Raw genomic sequence first — 23,017 nt, 5'->3', positions numbered from 1 at the left:
CTCTACCAGCCTCTGAACGGGATGGCTGAATTGACTTTGCTATACGAGTTGCGGCTGCAACATTCTGGACTGGTGTGCGATATACCTGAGGTTCAGGCGGGAACAACTGTCGGTGCTGTCGACTGGATTCGGGGATCTGTTGACGAGCGCGCTCGTCGAGTGAATGTCGGAGATTCTCCAGACGTGCGCGCTCAGCCAAGGTGGCCAAGCGCGCAGTCTCAAAGGCCTGAGCCTCGGAGGTTTCCCCGATGATGGGGGTGTGGAGGGCCTCCACGTTGCGTCGATGCAGCTCTTCCCTCTGCTCCAAAGTGAGGGCTTCGGGATGATACTCGTCATGACCGCGCGACGGACCGCCGCCACTGCGACGGAAACCAGGCGGACTGCATGGCGTGTCGACCATCAGGACCTCCACCGTCGGGTCGCTGCTCCCGCACTCGGACAGAGTCTCAGCGGAACTAGTCGAACAGACCGTAGAGAGATTCGTCGGGCTCGATTGCCGCGACTTGAGGGGTGGCCGACTGGCGGGCCACCACATGCTTCACCCACCGCTGAAACCACGATCGACCGAATCGTTTCAGGTGGCGTACAGCCGGAAGGGTGGACGATGCGGAAGCCGACTGATACTGGGTCGACGATTGCCGCAGGAGGACGCCGCAGGCACTCACACGAAAGTGCTCCGCCCCACGGATGGGAAGGGCCTCGACGTCGACGGGGGCCTCTTGGAGCCAAGCGGTGTCGTCGGCGATGAAAAAGAGCACGCCGAGTCGGATCTCGCGGCCCAAAGCCAGACCACCGCTGGAAACCATGATGATGAAGATCGGAAAAATTGCAACAACGCCGGAAGTCGCTAAGACACCTGCCCCATGGTGGGCGCCAACTATCGTGGGACTAAGTCTGACAATAGAATAGGGGGTACATAGGAGGAGGCAAGATCCTAGCTACGGTGAGGTTGTGCACACAAGATCGAGTTCAGGCCCTTCTCAGTGGAAGTAACAACCCTATGTCTCAGTGCCCGGAGGCTTGGTCGACTGGATTATGCGTGAAAGTTACAGGGGGTGCGAACCCTTGTGCCAGAGGAGGGGGTGGCTTATATAGAGTGCGCCAGGACCCCAGCCATCCCATGTTACACAGAGTTCAATGTTCTAAGACAGGGCGTTACTAGTAACGCCAGTTATAAAGGGCTATAAATGATCTTAAAGACTACGGAGTGAACGCCTGACCGTTGCCATCCTGGGTGACTCTTGGTCTTCTATACTCCGAGTGGTTTCTCATATGGTCGAGTGACTCTGTCTTGGTCGAATGGAATTGGGATATCTGAGTGAGATAGATGGTCGAGTGGATTGCACTCCTAGGTCAACTCAATCGGTACCTTCTGTTGTATTTTGAATGTCTTTGACTCTTAGGGCAGTGTCCTTGGGTAGGGTGTCTAGGTCAGGCCTATGACCCTACCCTAGGCACATGTCATCGTCAGGTATTACTGTTGTTCCTAATGATAAGAATGAATTGATTCCTCAAAGAATAGTTACAGGTTATAAAATGGTAATAGATTTTCGCAAATTGATTAAAGCTACTAGAAAATATCATTACCCTCTACCTTTTATCGATCAAATGCTAGAAAGATTATCCAAACATACTCATTTTTGCTTTCTAGATGGTTATTCTGGTTTCTCTCAAATACCCGTGTCAAAAGAAGATCAAGAGAAAACCACGTTTACTTGTCCTTTCGGTACCTTTGCTTATAGACGTATGCCTTTTGGTTTATGCAATGCACCTGCTACTTTTCAAAGATGTATGACTGCTATGTTCTCGGACTTTTGTGAAAAGATTGTTGAGGTTTTCGTGGATGATTTCTCAGTTTACGGAACTTCTTTTGATGATTGCTTGAGCAACCTTGATCGAGTTTTGCAGAGATGTGAAGAAACTAATCTTGTCTTGAATTGGAAGAAGTGCCACTTTATGGTTAATGAAGGTATTGTCTTGGGGCATAAAATTTCTGAAAAAGGTATTGAAGTTGATAAAGCTAAAGTGGATGCTATTGAAAAGATGTCGTGTCCCAAGGATATCAAAGGTATAAGAAGTTTCCTCGGTCATGCTGGTTTCTATAGGAGGTTTATTAAAGACTTCTCTAAAATTTCTAGGCTTCTCACTAATCTCTTACAAAAATATATTCCTTTTGTTTTTGATGATGATTGTGTAGAAGCATTTGAAATACTTAAGAAAGCCTTGATTTCTGCTCCTATTGTCCAACCACCTGATTGCAACCTACCATTTGAAATTATGTGTGATGCTAGTGATTATGCTGTTGGTGCTGTCCTAGGACAAAGAGTTGATAAGAAATTGAATGTCATTCAGTATGCTAGTAAAACTCAAGACAGTGCCCAGAGAAATTACGCTACCATTGAGAAAGAATTTTTAGCAGTTGTTTTTTCATGTGATAAGTTTAGACCTTATATTGTTGATTCCAAAGTAATTGTTCACACTGATCATGCTGCTATTAAATATCTTATGGAAAAGAAAGATGCTAAACCTAGACTTATTAGATGGGTTCTCTTACTACAAGAATTTTATTTGCATATTGTTGATAGAAAGGGAGCTGAGAACCCCGTTGCAGATAACTTGTCTAGGTTAGAAAATGTTCTTGATGACCCACTACCTATTTATGATAGCTTTCCCGATGAGCAACTAAATGTCATAAATGCTTCTCATAATGCTCCATGGTATGCTGATTATGCTAATTATATTGTTGCTAAATTTATACCACCTAGTTTCACATACCAGCAAAAGAAAAAGTTTTTCTATGATTTAAGACATTACTTCTGGGATGACCCACACCTTTATAAAGAAGGAGTAGATGGTGTTATTAGACGTTTTGTACCTGAGCATGAACAGGAACATATCCTACACAAGTGCCACTCCGAGTCCTACGGAGGACACCACGCTGGAGATAGAACTGCACACAAGGTATTGCAATCCGGGTTCTATTGGCCCACTCTCTTTAAAGATGCCTGTAAGTTTGTCTTATCTTGTGATGAATGCCAAAGGATTGGTAATATTAGTAGACGTCAGGAAATGCCTATGAATTATTCACTTGTTATTGAACTATTTGATGTTTGGGGCTTTGATTATATGGGACCTTTTCCTTCCTCTAATGGGTATACACATATTATAGTTGTTGTTGATTATGTTACTAAGTGGGTAGAAGCTATTTCAACTGGTAGTGCTGATCATAACACTTCTATTATGATGCTTAAGGAAGTTATTTTTTCAAGGTTTGGAGTCCCTAGATATTTAATGACTGATGGTGGTTCACATTTTATTCATGGTGCTTTCCGTAAAATGCTTGCTAAATATGATGTCAACCATAGAATTGCATCTCCTTATCATCCTGAATCTAATGGTCAATTAGAATTGAGCAATAGAGAGATTAAATTAATTTTGCAAAAGACTGTTAATAAATCTAGGAAGAATTGGTCTAAGAAACTTGATGATGCTTTATGGGCATATAGAACTGCTTATAAAAATCCTATGGGAATGTCTCCATATAAAATGGTTTATGGAAAAGCATGTCACTTACCTCTTGAGCTAGAACATAAGGCATATTGGGCTATTAAAGAGCTCAACTATGATTTCAAACTTGCCGGTGAGAAGAGGTTATTTGACATTAGCTCACTTGATGAATGGAGAACCCAAGCCTATGAGAATGCCAAGTTGTTTGAGGAAAAATTTAAAAGATGGCATGAAAAAAGGATACAAAAGCGTGAGTTTAATGTAGGTGATCATGTTTTGCTATACAACTCTCGTTTAAGATTTTTTGCAGGAAAGCTTATCTCTAAATGGGAAGGCCCTTACATTATCGAGGAGGTCTATCATTCTGGTGCCATAAAAATTAACAATGCTGCAGGTAAAATCCAAAGGTAGTAAACGGTCAAAGAATCAAACATTATATGTTAGGTACTCCCATAAATGTTGAGACCAATATAATTACTACCATAACACCGGAGGAGTACATAATGGATACTTTCCAGAATGTTTCAGACTCCGAAAAGGAATCAGTATGTGGTACGGTAAGTAAACTAACTCCAAAACGTTTCCAATGATAAATTTTCTCTGTTTTGGAATATTTAAAGAATTAGGAAAATTAAAAGTAGTCCAAAAGAGACACGAGGCCACCACAAGGGTGGAGGGCGCACCCCCAACCTTGTGGCCACCTGTGTGCCCTCCGGACTCCGTTTTCTTGCAGAATACTTCTTATGGTCAACAAAAAATCATTATATAATCTCCCGAAGGTTTTGACCACCGAACCACGCAAAAATCCCCTGTTTTCGTTTTGAGTTTTTTCTGCAGCAGATTAGAAGCAAGATGTCGTCCCAAGATTTAGAGGGAGAAAGCTACATGGCTGATTATATCACAAACCCAAAAGTATATGGGGATGTGGAACATTATGGTTGGACTACGGAGGAAAAAGAAGATTAAGAGCCAAAGGGGAAGAAGGAGACAAGTTCCGATGAAGAGGACGATTCACTACCCCAACTTGGCGATATGCAAGTGGAGTTCAAGAAGTCAAGCCTCCCTAAGGACCGATCAATCCCACCATGTTTTTCGCAGGACAACAAGGCAGCATTATGCAAAAAGATATTGAAGCTTGAGCTCGATAACGAGAAGCTAAGGGAGGAAAATTTTATCCTCCGATGCCAGTTGGAGAAGAAGAATACAACTCCATCATCACCACCTCCGAAGAAAGAGATCTAAATACATGTGTATGGGCACTCCCCTTGGCAACTGCCAAGCTTGGGGGAGTGCCCTGGTATCATATCACCATCACATCTTTATCTTTATTGTTTTTTCTTAGTTCGATCCTTTTGGTTATATCTTGATCTAGTAGAATAGAGTTTTTAGTATGATCTAGTTTTGAGTTTTGCCTTATGATCCCTCTATGTAATCGAGTCCGTGAGATATATAATAAAGAGTAGTTTTGAGTAAAGGGCTTGGCTTTCTTGCTATGATCTTGAGGGAATTAAATAAAAGAAAGAATTAAAGAAATAAAAAGATCATATATTGATCTTATGTAGAGTAATGACTTCACATATAAAGAGTATGATGAATGAAAGTTGCTAAGAGTTGACAAACATAGTTTTGGCCATTGTTGCAATTAATAGGAAGTAATAAAGAAAGAGAGGCCTCACATATAAATATACTATCTTGGACATCTTTTGTAATTGTAAGCACTCATTAAAATATGACATGCTAAAAAGTTGATGTTGGACAAGGAAGACAACGTAATGAGTTATGTTTGCTTATATCCGAATAGAAGTTATATTGTCTTGAATCATCCAACATGTTGAGCTTGCCTTTCCCTCTCATGCTAGCCAAATCCTTTGCACCAAGTAGAGATACAACTTGTGCTTCCAAACTTCCCTGAACCCAGTTTTGCCATGAGAGTCCACCATACCTACTTATGGATTGAGTAAGATCCTTCAAGTAAGTTGTCATCGGTGCAAGCAATAAAAATTGCTCTTTAAATATGCATGATCTATTAGTGTGAAGAAAATAAGCTTTATACAAACTTGTGATATGGAAGAAGTAAAAGCGACGGACTACATAATAAAGGTCTTTATCACAAGTGGCAATATAAAGTGACGTTCTTTTGCATTAAGATTTTGTGCATCCAACCATAAAAGCGCATGACAACCTCTGCTTCGCTCTGCGAAGGGCCTATGTTTTATTTTGATCTCCTACCCTTATGCAAGAGTCATGGTGATCTTCACCTTTCCTTTTCACACCTTTTCCTTTGGCAAGCTCTATGTGTTGGAGAGATCCGGATATATATATATCCACTAGGATGTAGGTTTCCATAAAGTATTATTGTTGACATTACCCTTGAGGTAAAAAGTTGGGAGGCGAAACTACAAGCCCCTATCTTTCTCTGTGTCCGATTGGAACATTGTACCCATAGGTATCGCGTGAGTGTTAGCAATTGTGAAAGCTTATATGATAGTTGAGTATGTGGACTTGCTGAAAAGCCCTTATATTGACTCGTTCCGATATTATGATAAATTGCAATTGCTTCAATGACTGAGATCATAGTTTGTTAGTTCTCAATGAAGTTTCTGAGTCGTACTTTGCCTTGTGAATGAATTGTTACTTTATCATAAGAAATTATATGGCATTATATGTTGTTGTTCTAAAGATGATCATGATGCCCTCATGTCCGTATTTTATTTTTATCGATACCTCTATGTCTAAACATGTGGACATATTTATCGATATCGGCTTTCTCTTGAGAACAAGCGAGGTCTAAGCTTGGGGGAGTTGATACGTCCATTTTGCATCATGCTTTTATGAAAATATTTATTGCATTATGGGCTGTTATTACACATTACTATATCACAATACTTATGGATATTCTCTCTTATTATACAAGGTTTACATGAAGAAGGAGAATGCCGGCAGCTGGAATTCTGGACTAGAAAAGGAGCAAATATTAGAGACCTATCCTACACTACTCCAAAAGTCCTGAAGCTTCACAGAGATTATTTTGGAATATATAAAAAATATTGGGCGAAGAATGAACCTGAGGGGGGCCACCAGCCAGCCACAAGGGTGGAGGGCGCGCCCCAACCCCTGGGCGCGCCTCCCGACCTTGTGGATCCCCTGGCAGGCCTTCAGTGCCCATCTTCTGCTATATGGTGTCTTTTAGCCTGGAAAAAATCATAAGGAAGCTTTCGGGACGAAGCGCCGCCGTCTCGAGACGGAACCTGGGCAGAACCAATCTAGGGCTCCGGTGGAGCTATTCTGCCGGGGAAACATCCCTCCCGGAGGGGGAAATCATCGCCATCGTCATCACCATTGATCCTCTCATCGAGGGAGGCTCAATCTCCATCAACATCTTCACCAGCACCATCTCCTCTCAAACCCTAGTTCATCTCTTGTATTCGATATTGGTCCCAAAACCTCAGATTGGTACCTGTGGGTTGCTAGTAGTGTTGATTACTCCTTGTAGTTGATGCTAGTTGGTTTATTCAGTGGAAGATCATATGTTCAGATCCTTAATGATAATTAATACTCCTCTGATTATGACTATGAATATGCTTTGTGAGTAGTTACATTTGTTCCTGAGGACATGGGAGAAGTCTTGTTATAAGTAATCATGTGAATTTGGTATTCGTTCGATATTTTGATGAGATGTATGTTGTCTTTCCTCTAGTGGTCTTATGTGAACGTCGACTACATGACACTTCAACATTATTTGGGCCTAGGGGAAGGCATTGGGAAGTAATAAGTAGATGATGGGTTGCTAGAGTAACAGAAGCTTAAACCCTAGTTTATGCGTTGCTTCGTAAGGGGCTGATTTGGATCCATATGTTTCATGCTATGGTTAGGTTTACCTTAATACTTCTTTCGTAGTTGTTGATGCTTGCGAGAGGGGTTAATCATAGGAGGCTTGTCCAAGGAAGGGCATCACCCAAGCACCGGTCCACCCACATATCAAATTATCAAAGTAACGAACGCGAATCATATGAGCATGATGAAAACTAACTTGACAATAATTCCCATGTGTCCTCGGGAGCACTTTGCTTTATATAAGAGTTTGTCCAGGCTTTTCCTTTGATACAAAAAGGATTGGGCGACCTTCCTGCACCTTGTTTACTTTATTTACTTGTTACCCATTACGATTTATCCTATCACGAAACTATCTGTTACCGATAATTTCAGTGCTTGCAGAGAATACCTTGCTGAAAACCACTTGTCATTTCCTTTTGCTCCTCATTGGGTTTGACACTCTTACTTATCGAAAGGACTATGATAGATCCCCTATACTTGTGGGTCATCACACCCTTCGGACATGCCCGGGATCCCACACAGGCTGGCCGAACATAGCCTCAACATAATCAAAGGGTTCAAACCAGTCAAACAAACGCAACGGCAATTTTCCGAACCCAAACGACAAGCTGTGGGGGAGCTAGCCAAACTACTCGAAGCCGGATTCATCAGAGAAACCAAACACCCAGATTGGCTAGCCAACTTGGTCATGGTGCCGAAGAAGGATAAGTCTTGGCGCCTTTGTGTCGATTTCAAAGACCTCAATAAGGCTTGCCCCAAAGACCCTTTCCCATTGCCCCACACTGACCAGATTATTGACCCAACCGCAGGAGACGACTCCTTGTGTTTCCTCTACGCTTACTCCGGATACCATCAGATTAAAATGAAGGAGTCCGACCAGGCCGCAACGATGTTTATCACCCCGTACGGGCCTTTCTGTTTCAACACTATGCCTTTCAGGCTTAAAAATGCTGGTGCCACTTACCAACGCATGATTCAAACATGTTTGGAAAAACAAATCGGCATGACAGTGGAAGCATATGTGGACGACGTGGTCATCAAGACTAAACACGTCGAATCATTGGTGGACGATCTCCACCTCACATTTGACAACCTCCGAACATATGACATACGGCTCAATCCGAAAAAATGTGTTTTCGGCTTTCCAGCCGGAAAGCTACTAGGGTTCATTGTCTCCAATAGAGGAATTGAAGCCAACCCAGCCAAAATCCGAGCCTTGTCACAACTGGCCATACAAACATACTTAAAACAGGTCCAATAACTAGCAGGGTGTGTGGCAGCGTTAAGACGCCTCATCTCCAGATTAGGAGAAAAAGCATTACCACTTTATAGAATGCTTAGACGCACCAACAACTTCGAGTGGACTGATGCGGCTACAGCCCAATTGGAAGAATAAAAACCTTATTAGCAGGCAACCCAATCCTAGCCGCCCAAGTGTTGGCGAGCCTATGTTGCTTTACGTATCCACACTCACCAGGTAGTGAGTGATGTACTCGTCGTTGAGCGAGGGGAAGAAGGACATAAATTCCTCATCTAGAAACCAGTGTATTACGTATCAGAGGTCCTTACACCATGCAAATCCCGATACCCTCACTACCAAAAGATAGCTTACGCGGTCTTTATGGCATCCCGAAAACTTCGGCACTATTTTCAAGAGTGTTCAATTATGGTGGCATCCAAAGTACCACTCAATGACATTATAAACAACAAGGATGCCACCTGCCGCATAGCTAAACGGGCCATTGAGCTCTTACCACTTGAAATAACATACAAGCCGTGCCGAGCTATCAAATCTCAGGTGCTAGCCGACTTCGTCACCGAGTGGACGGCAGCCGAGCTCCCTAAAGAGTACAGTTCATACTCCAACTGGATCATGTACTTCGACGGCTCTAAAATGTTAGCCGGACTGGGGGCTGGTGTCATCTTGACATCCCCTACGGGGGACACAGTCCGTTACGTGCTGCAATCATTTACACGGACTCCAATAACGCAGCCGAATACGAGGCACTTTTACATGGTCTCCGAATGGCTGTCTCCATGGGCATACAACGCCTAGAGGTGCGCAGTGATTCAAACCTCGCAATATCCCTGATAAATGGAGAGTTCGATGCAAAAGATCCAAAAATGGCGGCATATCGAAACGCCGTATTAAAAATATTGGCTCGGTTCGAGGGGCTTGAGTTTCATCACGTCACTCAAGACAGTAACCAGGCAGCGGACATACTTGCTCGAACGGGGGCCAAGCGCGACCCCGTCCCGCCTAATACCTTTATGGAAAGGCTCTTCAAGCCATCCGTAGTGTGGCAGGACGAGAGCGGCAACACCAGTCTGGACCTGATAACACCCCCAGCAGCCAAACAAGATACAAATATCGTCGGGGGATCATATAACGAAATAACACCCTCTGCTCATGAAATCATGGTTGTTATTGCTCCATGGACCAAACCCTTCCTGGCCTACCTTAAGGGCAGGAGCTTCCCGGTGATCAAAATGAGGCCCGTCGCATAGTTCGACGTTCTAAAGCCTATAAAGTTCACGAAGGTGAACTGTACAAGAAAAGCACTACCGGAGTCCTCCAAAGGTGCATCTCCGAAGAGGAGGGATGGCAACTCTTGGCTGAAATACATGCTGGTCTGGGCGTCCATCACGCCGCAGCTCGGGCCCTTGTAAGCAAGGCCTTCCGGACTGGTTTCTTCTGGCCAACGGCCCGAGCAGACGGACAAGCCCTCGTGCAATGTTGCGTAGGATGTCAGCTTTTCGCCAATCAAAGTCATATGCCTCCCACCGCCTTAAGAACAATCCCCATCACTTGGCCTTTCGTGGTCTGGGTGCTAGACATGCTCAGACCCCTTAAAGGGGGAAGCCACAAAAAGAAATATTTACTGGTCATGGTGGATAAATTCACTAAATGGATAGAGGCCAAACTAGTAAAAACGGTTCAACCAGGGCCAGTGATCGACTTTATATCCAGCGTAGTACACCATTATGGTGTCCCGCACAACATCATCACTGATAAATGGCTCTAATTTTACAGCTGATGAGGTGAAAAACTGGTGTGCTAACTTGGGCATTAAGCTCGACTATGTATCCGTCTACCACCCTCAAACAAACGGTCAGGTTGAACGGGCCAATGGCCTGATAATGAGCGGCATTAAACGCATAGTGGTGCGCTCCCTATGGAAGTCAGATAAGCACTGGGTTGAGGAACTCGATTCTGTACTCTGGGGGCTGCAGACTACGCCTAATCGAACGACCGGATACACACCTTTTTTCATGGTGTACGGCGCAGAAGTTGTCTTGCCCTGCGACATTATTCATGCTCACCTCGAGTACGCATGTACGAAGAGAGAGAAGCCGAGCTCGATCGGCAGGATGACCTAGATGGCCTTGAATTGGAGCGTGATATTGCACGAGCCCGTTTCACATTTTATCAACAACAGGCTAGGCTATACCAAAGCAGAGAAGTGCGGGCCAAGACTTATAACGTCGGCGAACTCGTTCTGCGCCTCCCAGAGAAGAAGAAGGATAAGCTCAAACCAAAATGGGAGGGCCCCTTCATCATAGATGAAGTTCTCACAGGAGGAGCCTATCGCCTTCGTAATGCATCGGATAATCGCCTTGAGCCGAATCCATGGAACGCTACTCGGCTCCGACGATTCTACGGATAGTTCGGCCGCATCCTTTTTTTTCTAGTTTCCTTTTTTCTCCCCTTCTTTTTAGCTTATATATATATATATATATATACGTCCCAGGGTATGTTCGGATCTGCCGAACTGTTAGGGGTACACATCTTTAAATGTATACACCCCACTTTGACTTGGGGCTTCTTTGACGAAGCTTATTATTAAAAGCTTGTGGCTCACATTTTCTATGTCGTTTGTTATATATACCTTTTGCCATTATATGCACCTCTATGACTAAATGTTTTGCCAAGCTGGGTTGCCTCGCTCCTGTGTTTATACCCTATGTTCCCGATTGTTCGGCTAGGGTGTAAAGGGAGCACCTCTACGATTGCTACAACCGGGTAATCTGGACCTGTACCTCAGACGGGTGAAGCTGAAAGCTAGCGTTCTTAAGAGAAGAATTGGTCGGCAAGCAACGACAGATTGTTTATGTTTTTGTAACTCTTCTAAAAATACGGGATCAACTCCCCGTAATTCGGATCAAAGCCTAGGCACGCGTAATTAAGCATGCCAACCCAAGGAATGGAACCCTTAACGGAACTATTTTCCTTGGAAGATGTTTCTTACGTTAAATAGTAATATAACATAACTCCCGAACAATTTTTTTGTCTGTTTGAGCAATATGGCTGGATTGCCTGGTTTCCGAACATAATGAATGTTTCTTACATTCCAACATGGTATCCAGAAACACTCCACCTTCTTGGTTTGGAGGTTGAAGCAGAAGGCCGGCGATGAAATTTTTTGACATGTTCGGTTGGAGATAAGTTTGATGATAAAGTACATTGATACATTGAATCAAATGCCTACTCTTTATCTATACACTCTATAAGACTGTCTAAGCTACAATCTTCTTGCGAATATTTCGCAACTATCATCACTTGGTCATATACCAAGTTCACGGGAATCTCTTTTCCGTCTGGTCCCTGAGGTCCAACTCGGGCCATATGATTCGGATTGAGTCCGGTGTAGCGCGTTTTCACCATCGCCCACGCCTCTCGTGCACCTTCCCGGCATGCGGACGCCTTCCATATCCCGAAACGGCGCTGGGCACCTTTGAACAGGTTCGCCAACCCCTCCATAATTTCTAGAGGGGCATCGGATGGCCATAGGGCCTTAGCCATACTTCTCATAGCTTTCCGGGCCCGCTCATGCACCATAGACAGCTCCCTAAGCACGTCGCCTCGAAATCCAGATACTTCCTCTTCAGGCCGACAGGTTAACAGACCTGCAACAACAGAGTTGTGACAATCTGAATTATGGGATACTATGAGTCCCTTGGATGGTTCAAAAGGTCACACCGAATATGTCGCCCTTCAACTTCTTATTTTCTTTTTGCGCAACCGATAACTGAGCCTTTAAGCTCTTTATCTCTTTGGCTTGTTTGTCCTTTCCTCCTCGAGTTTGTTCTTTTGATCGGTGGTCATTATGGCTTTGTTCATCTCCGCAAGCTCTATGGTGGCGGCATTCAGCTTCGCCTGGCTTGTTTTCAGCTCCTGGGTCAACGCGTTGTTCTTCTCTTTGAGAACCTGCGGTCATAACGATCCTTAAATCGGTTGGCCTAACCGCTTCAAGTGTCGGGGGGCTACTGGCATATATCTATTAAATTTACACGAGCTATTACCTGCATATCCTTTGAAAACAGTTGAGTAACTCCAGCAAGTCCGTCCCAGGCGGCTCGGATATAAGCATCCACGGAGCTAAGGGCGGTAAATTCCTCTTCAGTAAAAACTGGAGCGCGCATGGCCTCTTTTAATCAACGATGATTCATCACGCTCTCCACCTAGAAATTCATGACGGATACGTCATCCGAATCCTCATGAAGGGACGGATCTGGCACTGTATCAGCTCTCGTCCTGGTTGACGAACCCGGAGACGGATCAGCCGATACTCGGCTAGCAGGGCGTTTGCCCATGATCTGCCGTGTGCTCCTCCTAGAATAAGGTGGAGGATAACTTAAACAATCTGATCTCATGCTTAGGCATATATCAAAGGACATACCTCTTTGAAGAAGGAGGGGGCTCTACAGAGCTCCTGGTTTCCTTTCATTTTGAACGATCGCCCTGATTAGAGGCCGCTCTCGATGAGGTGCGGCTTGCCGAGTGCCGATCCTATGAAACACAGTTCAGTGTGATGGATAAGGTGCAAGTTGGGGTTTCCTTTTTTGGAAGCTTTCCGAGTACTTACAATGGATAAAGGGTAAAGGCGGGTGTAGTCGGCCATAATAGCCACTTCCGAGCCGTCAAGGCTCGCTTGATAAAATACTCCATCATCAAACTCTATGTATATATCCAGATCCTCATGGAAGTCGGGGTCTTCGTTGCAAGCATAATCCTCTGGTTGTGGGGCGGGGCAATGAATGTTCTCGACCACCTTCCTCCATGACTGCTATAAGACAACAATAACAATTTAATTAGCATGCCTCGATAACAAGGAAGAACAATACTGATAATCAAAAACTTACCCGTTCGATGGGGTTGTACATAGAAAAACCTTCCCCGCAATTTAAAAGGAGGAAGTCTTATTTCTCCCCCTTATACAGATCGGCCAGGATTATGGCCAGTTCGGCCGGGGTATCTGGGCCCTTGCATCTGTAATGAGATGTGTTGTCCTCTTCGTTGTAACACCATAAAGGAGTCACTCTGGATTGGAGGGGCTGAATACATCGCTTTATCGCGATGGCCATGACTTCGATTATCGAGAGCTCAGAATGAGCAAGTATTTGACCTTGCTGACCAACCTCTTCACTACCGCACTGTCTTCTTCCTTGGGACTCCAGGGGCGCCAATTGAGGCGTTTCTTCAAAGGAGCACTGGAGAATTCGGGGAGGCCGCGCTGAACTGGGTCCAGAAGGGGAACGTCCTCAATGTAAAACTATTCCGAAGACCATTCTTGGGATACCTCCTTGGGAGTTCCGATAGGGTAGCCTGATCCGGCTATGCGCCATACTTCGGCGCCGCCCACTTCAAATATAGCACCCCCTCAATGACGAGGGATGAGGTAAAAGCACTTTCTCCATAGTTCGAAATGGGCCTCACAGCCCAGAAATAGTTCGCAGAGAGCGACAAAGCCCGAGATGTGTAGAATAGAACCTGGGGTGAGGTTGTGCAACTGGATCCCGTAGAACTCCAACAAACCCCTGAGAAAGGGATGGATCGGAAATCCGAATCCCTGCAAAATAAACGAAACAAAACACACCCACTCTTCCTTTTTGGGGTTGGGGAAATTCTTTGCTAGCACATATTGCCGATCGGGGCCAATCCCGCTCGCACAGAGACTAGATCTGTGAGAGGTAGATATCCCTGCGTCTGAAGTCGACTCAACTGAAGGTGAGACACTGAGCAGCTTCACCAGTCACCCTCTTGAGGGCCATGAGGGCACGAAGAAGAGCTAGGAGCACTGGCCATGTTTTGAAGTTTTTCATGGCTGGTTCTGATGTTCTCTACATGATGTGGATGGCATTTGGGATCTAACCTCTTTATATATATGTCATCCCTGTGTGGTCAGGGGCTTATTTGTAAAAAAAATATTATGGACCGTTCGCATTCGCCCGGCGCGTGGAAATCAAGGCAACGACAGGGAGGAGTCATAAAGGCAAAACATGAAGGTCAGGGCCGGACTGTTATACGTTCGAGGTATGATGAAGAACCTGCCTCGCAAAGCTGAAGACATAAGCCGGATACTACATCGTCATTGAAGGCAAGTTCGGGGGCTACTGAGGGAGTCCTGGATTAGGGGGTCCTCAGGTGACCGACCTATTCAATATGGGCCAGACTGATGGGCCGTGAAGATAAAATCCGAAGATTATCTCCCGTGTCCGGGTAGGACTCCTATATGCGTGAACGACAAGTTTCGGTGTCTGGATGTATTATTTCTTTCCTCTGCAAACCAACTTTGTACAACCCTAGGCCCCTCCGGTGTGTATATAAACCGGAGGGTTTAGTCCATGGAGGGTCAGAATATTCATAGGCTAGATACACCCATGGTGTGTATATAAACCGGAGGGTCAGAATATTCATAGGCTAGATAGCTAGGGTTTAGGCATTACGATCTCGAGGTAGATCAACTCTTGTAACCTCTATACTCATTGAATATAATCAAGCAGTACGTAGGGTTTTACCTCCTTTAAGAGGGCCCGAACCTGGGTAAACATCGTGTCCCCATCGTCCATTGTTACTATCGATCCTCAGACACACAGTTCGGGACCCACTACCCGAGATCAACCGGTTTTTACACTAACAACGGAGACTCCCAAGTGACACCTAACCAATCTAGGAGACACCACTCTCCAAAAGGTAATAGATGGTGTGTTGATGATGAACTCCTTGCTCTTTTGCTTCAAATGATAGTATCCCCAACACTCAACTCTCTCTCATAGATTTGGCTATGGTGGAAAGATGATAAGGGTGGAAAGCGACTTGGGGAAGGCTAGAGATCAAGATTCTTGTGGTTGGATTGGAATGTCTTGGTCTCAACACATGAGTAGGTGGTTCTCTCTCAGAAAATGAGTAGTGGAAGTGTAGGCACGTTCTGATGGCTCTCTCTTGAATAGAGAAGGGGGTGGAGGGGTATATATAGCCTCCACACAAAATCTAACCGTTACGCACATTTGACCCAACTCGGTCAGAATGAATAGGTGAACTCGATGAGACCGATTCAGTTCAAAATGTGAACATTAGGATTCTCAGTGGGACCGACATGATCAACTCGGTGAGACCGATGTGCTAGGGTTAGGGCAAAACCTCATCTCGGTGTGACCGGTTGCATAAACTCGGTTAGACCGATTTCAGCAATGAGCATATAGGGAGTTGGCCAGGCAAACTCGGTGGGACTGATCGCTCCTTTCGGTGATATCAAAACGTTACGAAAGGGAAACATAGAGTTTGCATTGCGAACTCGGTGGGAGCGATCGCTCATTTCGGTGAGACAGAAACATTATGAAGGGAAACAGAGAGTTTGCAATCCCATCTTGGTGAGACCGAATTTATTAGGGTTTCTGGCTATGGCTATGTCAAAAGAACTCGGTGGCGACGGATGGATCAAATCGGTGGGGCCGAGTTTGACTTTAGGTTTAGGACATATTTGGATTTGAGAAAGTGGTTGAGGGCTTTGGAGCATATCACTAAGCATTTTGATCAAGTAGACCATTAAGCAACACCTCATCCCCTTTTAATACTATTGGCTTTTCCTATGGACTCAATGTGATCTTGGATCACTAAAATAGAAATGAAGAGTCTTGAGCTTTTGCGAATATTTGTCCTTAGCATTTTGAGGGGTCCACATCTCTAGTCCATGCCATTGCCAATCATTGAACTTTCTGAAATAATCAACTTGAATGGATATTAGTTCAATGAGCTATATGTTGTTATGAATTACCAAAACCACTCGGGGATTAGTTGCACTTTCAATCTCCCCCTTTTTGGTAATTGATGACAACATATAGGTCAAAGCTTCGACAAATGATAATAAGATTGAAATATATCATCGCTTTGAGAAGTATGTGATAAGCAAGGGCTCCCCCTAAATTTGTGCATTATTAAAAAAATTGCTTGTGAATGCAAATGCACAATCGATTAGGATCATGGGTTACTCTTCCATGTCACATACATCTTGGCGGAGTGCTCAAAATGGTAGAATATAAATAGCATTCACTCATCACCAAGGCAAACATGATTGATCATACACAAGTGATAAGATATCATCGTTCAAGCACACATTAAGGCATGATATGATCAATCACATGATCATAAGAGTATCTCACACACAAGCACAAATATTGTAGCAAACAAACAAGCAAATAACAAGTAGCAAGAGAGGCAAACAAAAGCAAAACACACTCTCTCTCTCTCTCGAAGCCTATGATCTATACACTTTCTTTGGCCACAAGTTACCAAAAAGCTTGAAAATGCATAGTGCTATGCGGCACTCTAAGCATGATCTCCGGGAGCTCCGGTGTGCGAAGATGGCGTGCCGAGGACATCATTTGCAAAAGCTTCCGATGATGTCTGAGGAACTGGAGGGGAAACTAGGGAAGTGGCTACAGGTGCTGAAGTGGTAGCTCACGTGTCACTAGCTGGCACAGCTATAGACCTGTGTGCTCTAGGCACTCTCTGAAATGCCTCTGTGGTAGCTCTTCCTCTCATGTCCTCTGCTTCTTCTTGAGGTTGCTCAACTGTGGTCTGAATCTCTGTGACCTTCAAGTCTAGATCATAAAATTTTGTTTCAATGATCCTCTGAAGACTTTCTTGATTTCGAGTCAGGGTGGCTAGTCCTTTCTCAATTCTCACTGTGGCTTCAAGAAGATAGCTGAGCTAATCCTGCTTGGTCTTGAGATTTACAGCTGAGACATCTGGAATCTTGGAAGTCTTTGATGTCTTTGCTTTCTCTCTCTTCTCCTGAGCCTCTACAGATATAGGATGTGATGCATCCATGACAACAACATTGTCCTCAAAGTCTGGCCTCAAGGGAAGGTGCTCTCTGTCTAGTACATATGTGCATGTACCCATCTTGGAGTTGATGAGCATCTGAATGTGTGGGGCATATCCACATGACTTCTTCTGATATGCTGCAGTCCTCTTAATCGTTTCAACAATCAAGGTCATGACCTTGAACTTCTCTGGCACATCAAACATATGTAACAAGTTGATTGAGTGTCCTCTGATCATCCTGTCATCTCCTGATTTGGGCAACAAGTGAAGGAAATATGCCCTAGAGGCAATAATAAAGTTGTTATTTATATTTCCTTATATCATGATAAATGTTTATTATTCATGCTAGAATTGTAGTAACGGGAAACTTAGTGCATGTGTGAATACATAGACAAAACAGAGTGTCCCTAGTATGCCTCTACTTGACTAGCTCGTTAATCAAAGATGGTTATGTTTCCTGACCATAGACATGTGTTGTCATTTGATGAACGGGATCACATCATTAGAGAATGATGTGATGGACAAGACACATCCGTTAGCTTAGCATTATGATCATTGAGTTTTATTGCTATTGCTTTTTTCATGACTTATACATGTTCCTCTAACTATGAGATTATGCAACTCCCGAATACCGGAGGAACACCTTATGTGCTATCAAACGTCACAACGTAACTGGGTGATTATAAAGATGCTCTACAGGTGTCTCCGGTGGTGTTTGTTGAGTTGGCACAGATCGAGATTAGGATTTGTCACTCCGAGTGTCGGAGAGGTATCTCTGGGCCCTCTCTGTAATGCTCATCACTATAAGCCTTGCAAGCAATGTGACTAATGAGTTAGTTGCGGGATGATTCATTACGGAACGAGTAAAGAGACTTGCCGGTACCAAGATTGAACTAGGTATGATGATACCGACGATCGAATCCCGGGCAAGTAATATACCGATGACAAAGGGAACAACGTATGTTGTTATGCGGTTTGACCGATAAAGATATTCGTAGAACATGTAGGAGCCAATATGAGCATCCAGGTTCCGCTATTGGTTATTGACCGGAGAAGTGTCTCGGTCATGTCTACATAGTTCTCGAACCCGTAGGGTCCGCACGCTTAACATTCGATGATGATTTGTATTATGAGTTATGTGATTTGATGACCGAAGTTTGTTCGGAGTCCCGGATGAGATCACGGACATGACGAGGACTCTCGAAATGGTCGAGACGTAAAGATCGATATATTGGAAGGCTATGTTCGGACATCGAAAAGGTTCTGAGTGGTTCGGGTATTTTTTTGGAGTACCCGAGAGTTACAGGAATTCGCCGGGGGAAGTATTGGGCCTTAGTGGAAAGGAGAGAAGAGCCACAATGGGAGGCCGCGCCCCCCACCATGGGCTGGTCCGAATTGGACTAGGGAGGGGGCGGCGCCCACTCTTTCCTTCTCCCTCTCCTACTCCTTCCCTATCTCCCCTCTTGGAAAAGGAAGGGGACTCCAACTAGGATTGGGAATCCTAGTTGGACTCCCCGTATAGGAGCGCCCCTCCTAGGCCGGCCTCCTCTTCCCCCCTCCTTTATATATGGGCAGGGGGCACCCCAAAGGCACACCAAAGTTTCTCTTAGCAGTGTGCGGTGCCCTCTCCACAGTTTTACACCTCGGTCATATTGTCGTAGTGCTTAGGCAAAGCCCTGGGCCGGTAACTTCATCGTCACCGTCCCCATGTCGTCGTGCTAACGAAACTCTCCCTCTGCCTCAACTGGATCAAGAGTTCGAGGGACGTCATCGAGCTTAATGTGTGCAGATCACGGAGGTGTCGTGCGTTCGGTACTTGGATCGGTTGGATCGCGAAGACGTTCGACTACATCAACCGCCTTACTAAACGCTTCCGCTTTCGGTCTACGAGGGTACGTGGACACACTCTCCCCGCTCGTTGCTACATCTTGTCTGATCGTAGGTAAAATTTTGAAATACTACGTTTCCCAACAGTGGCAGCCGAGCCAGGTCTATGCGTAGATGTTATATGCACGAGTAGAACACAAAGAGTTGTGGGCGATAATAGTCATACTGCTTACCAGCAACGTCTTACTTTGATTCGGTGGTATTGTTGGATGAAGCGGCCCAGACCGACATTACATGACCACATTCATGAGACTGGTTCTACCGACGTGCTTTGCACACAGGTGGCTGGCGGGTGTCTACTTCTCCAACTTTAGTTGAATCGAGTTTGACTACGCCCGGTCCTTTTTGAAGGTTAAAACAGCACACTTGACGAAAAATCATTGTGGTTTTGATGCGTAGGTAAGAACGGTTCTTGCTCGAAGCCCGTAGCAGCCACGTAAAACTTGCAACAACAAAGTAGAGGACGTATAACTTGTTTTTGCAGGGCATGTTGTGATGTGATATGGTTAAGGCGTGATGAGATATAAATTGTTGTATGAGATGATCATGTTTTGTTAGAGTTATCGGCAACTGGCAAGAGCCTTATGGTTGTCCTTTTATTGCATAAGATGCAAGCGCCATATAATTGCTTTACTTTATCGCTATGCGATAGAAATAGTTGCAAAAGCAATAGTTGGCGAGACGACCTTGTGATGACACATTGATAAAGATCAAGATGATGGAGATCATGGCGTCATGCCGGTAACGATGGAGATCATGATGGTACTTTGGAGATGGAGATCAAAGGCACAAGATGATGATGGCCATATCATGTCACATATTTTGATTGCATGTGATGTTTATCTTTTATGCATCATATTTTGCTTAGTACGACGGTAGCATTATGAGATGATCCCTTACTAAAATTTCATGGTATAAATGTTCTCACTGAGTATGCACCGTTGCGACAGTTCTTCGTGCTGAGACACCACGTGATGATCGGGTGTGATAAGCTCTACGTTCACATACAACGGGTGCAAGCCAGTTTTGCACACGCAGAATACTTGGGTTAAACTTGACGAGCCTAGCATATGCAGATATGGCCTCGGAACACTGAGACCGAAAGGTCGAGCGTGAATCATATAGTAGATATGATCAACATAGTGATGTTCACCATTGATGACTACTCCATCTCACGTGATGATCGGACATGGTTTAGTTGATATGGATCACGTGATCATTTAGATGACTAGAGAGATGTCTATCTAAGTGGGAGTTCTTAAGTAATATGATTAATTGAACTTTAATTTATCATGAACTTAGTCCTGATAGTTTTTGCATATCTATGTTGTAGAACAATAGCTCGCGTATAGCTCCCCTGTTTTATTTTTGATATGTTCCTAGAGAAAAATAAGTTGAAAGATGATAGTAGCAATGATGCGGACTTGGTCCATGATCTGAGGATTATCCTCATTGCTGCATAGAAGAATTATATCCTTGATGCAGGAGCAGATGCAGACGTTATGAACGTTTGACAAGCTCGGTATGATGACTACTTGATAGTTTAGTGCACCATACTTTACGGCATAGAACTGGGACTTCAAAAACGTTTTGAACGCCTTGGAGCATATAAGATGTTCCAAGAGTTGGCATTGGTATTTCAGACTCATGCCCGAGTCGAGAGGTATGAGACCTCTAACAAGTACTTTTCCTACAAGATGGAGGAAAATAGCTCAACCAGTGAGCATGTGCTCAGAATGTCTGAGTACTACAATCGCTTGAATCAAGTGGGAGTTAATCTTCCAGATAAGATAGTGATTGATAGAGTTCTCTAGTCACTATCACCAAGTTACTGGAACTTCATGATGAACTATAATATGCAAGGGATGGATAAGACAATTCCCGAGCTCTTCGCGATGCTAAAAGCTGCGGAGGTAGAAATCAAGAAGGAGCGTCAAGTGTTGATGGTTGACAAGACCACTAGTTTCAAGAAAAAGGGCAAAGGGAAGAAGGGGAACTTCAAGAAGAATGGCAAGCAAGTTGTTGCTCCCGTGAAGAAAGCCAAAGCTAGACCTAAGCCTGAAACCAAGTGCTTCTACTGCAAAAGAAATGGTCACTAGAAGCGGAACTGCCCCAAACATTTGGCGGATAAGAAGGATGGCAAAGTGAACAAAGTTATATTTGATATATAGATTATTGATATGTACTTTACTAGTGTTCATAGTAACCCCTAGGTATTTGATACCGGTTCAGTTGCTAATATTAGTAACTCAAAACATGAGTTACAAATTGAACATAGACTAGTTGAGGGCGAAGTGACGATGTGTGTTGGAAGAGATTCCAAGGTTGATAAGATCACCATCGCATACTCCCTTTACCTTGGGGATTAGTTTTGAACCTAATATAAATGTTATTTGGTGTTTGCGTTGAGCATAATATGATTGTATCATGTTTATTGCAATACGGTTATTCATTTAAGTCAAAGAATAATTGTTATTCTGTTTACATGAATAAAACCTTCTGTGGTCATACACCCAAGGTGAATGGTTTATTGAATCTCGATCGTAGTGATACACATATTCATAATATTGATGTCAAAAGATACAAAGTTAATAATGATAGTGCAACTTATTTTGTGTCACTGCCGTTTAGGTCATATTGGTGTAAAGCGCATGAAGAAACTCCATGTTGATGGGCTTTTTGGAATCACTTGATTATGAATCACTTGATGCTTGCGAACCATGCCTCATAGGCAAGATGACTAAGACTCCGTTCTCCGGAACGATAGAGCGAGCCACTAACTTATTGGAAATAATACATACTGATGTATGCGGTCCGATGAGTGTTCAGGCTCGCGGCAGGTATCGTTATTTTCTGACCTTCATAGATGATTTAAGAAGATATGTATATAACTACTTAATGAAACACAAGTCTGAAACATTTCGAAAGTTCAAAGAATTTCATAGTGGAGTTGAGAATCATCGTAACAAGAAAATAAAGTTTCTACGATCTGATCGCGGAGGCGAATATTTGAGTTACGAGTTTGGCCTTCATTTGAAACAATGTGGAATAGTTTCGCAACTCACGCCATCTGGAACACCACAGTGTAATGGTGTGTCCGAACGTCATAACCGTACTTTATTAGATATGGTGTGATCTATGATGTCTCTTACCGATTTACCACTATCGTTTTGGGGTTATGCATTAGAGACACCTGCATTCACGTTAAATAGGGCACCGTCTAAAAATCCGTTGAGATGACACCGTATGAACGGTGGTTTAGCAAGAAACCTAAGCTGTCCTTTCTTAAAGTTTGGGGTTGCGATGCTTATGTGGAAAAGTTTCAGCCTGATAAGCTCAAACCCAAATCGGAGAAGTGTGTCTTCATAGGATACCCAAAAGAAACTGTTGGGTACACCTTCTATCACAGATCCGAAGACAAGATCTTTGTTGCTAAGAGTGGATCCTTTCTAGAGAAGGAGTTTCTCTTGAAAGAAGTGAGTGGGAGGAAAGTAGAACTTGATAAGGTAATTGTACCTTCTCTCGAATTGGAATGTAGCTCATCACTGAAATCAGTTCCAGTGATGCCGACACCAATTAGTGAGGAACTTAATGATGATGATCATGAAACTTCAATCAAGTTACTACCGAACCTCGTAGGTCAACCAGAGTACGATCTGCACGAGAGTGGTACAGTAATCC

This window comes from Triticum aestivum, chromosome 6D, assembly GCF_018294505.1.
Source record: "Triticum aestivum cultivar Chinese Spring chromosome 6D, IWGSC CS RefSeq v2.1, whole genome shotgun sequence".
In the NCBI taxonomy this organism is placed as follows: Eukaryota; Viridiplantae; Streptophyta; class Magnoliopsida; order Poales; family Poaceae; genus Triticum; species Triticum aestivum.
This window is presented reverse-complemented; position numbering follows the sequence as displayed.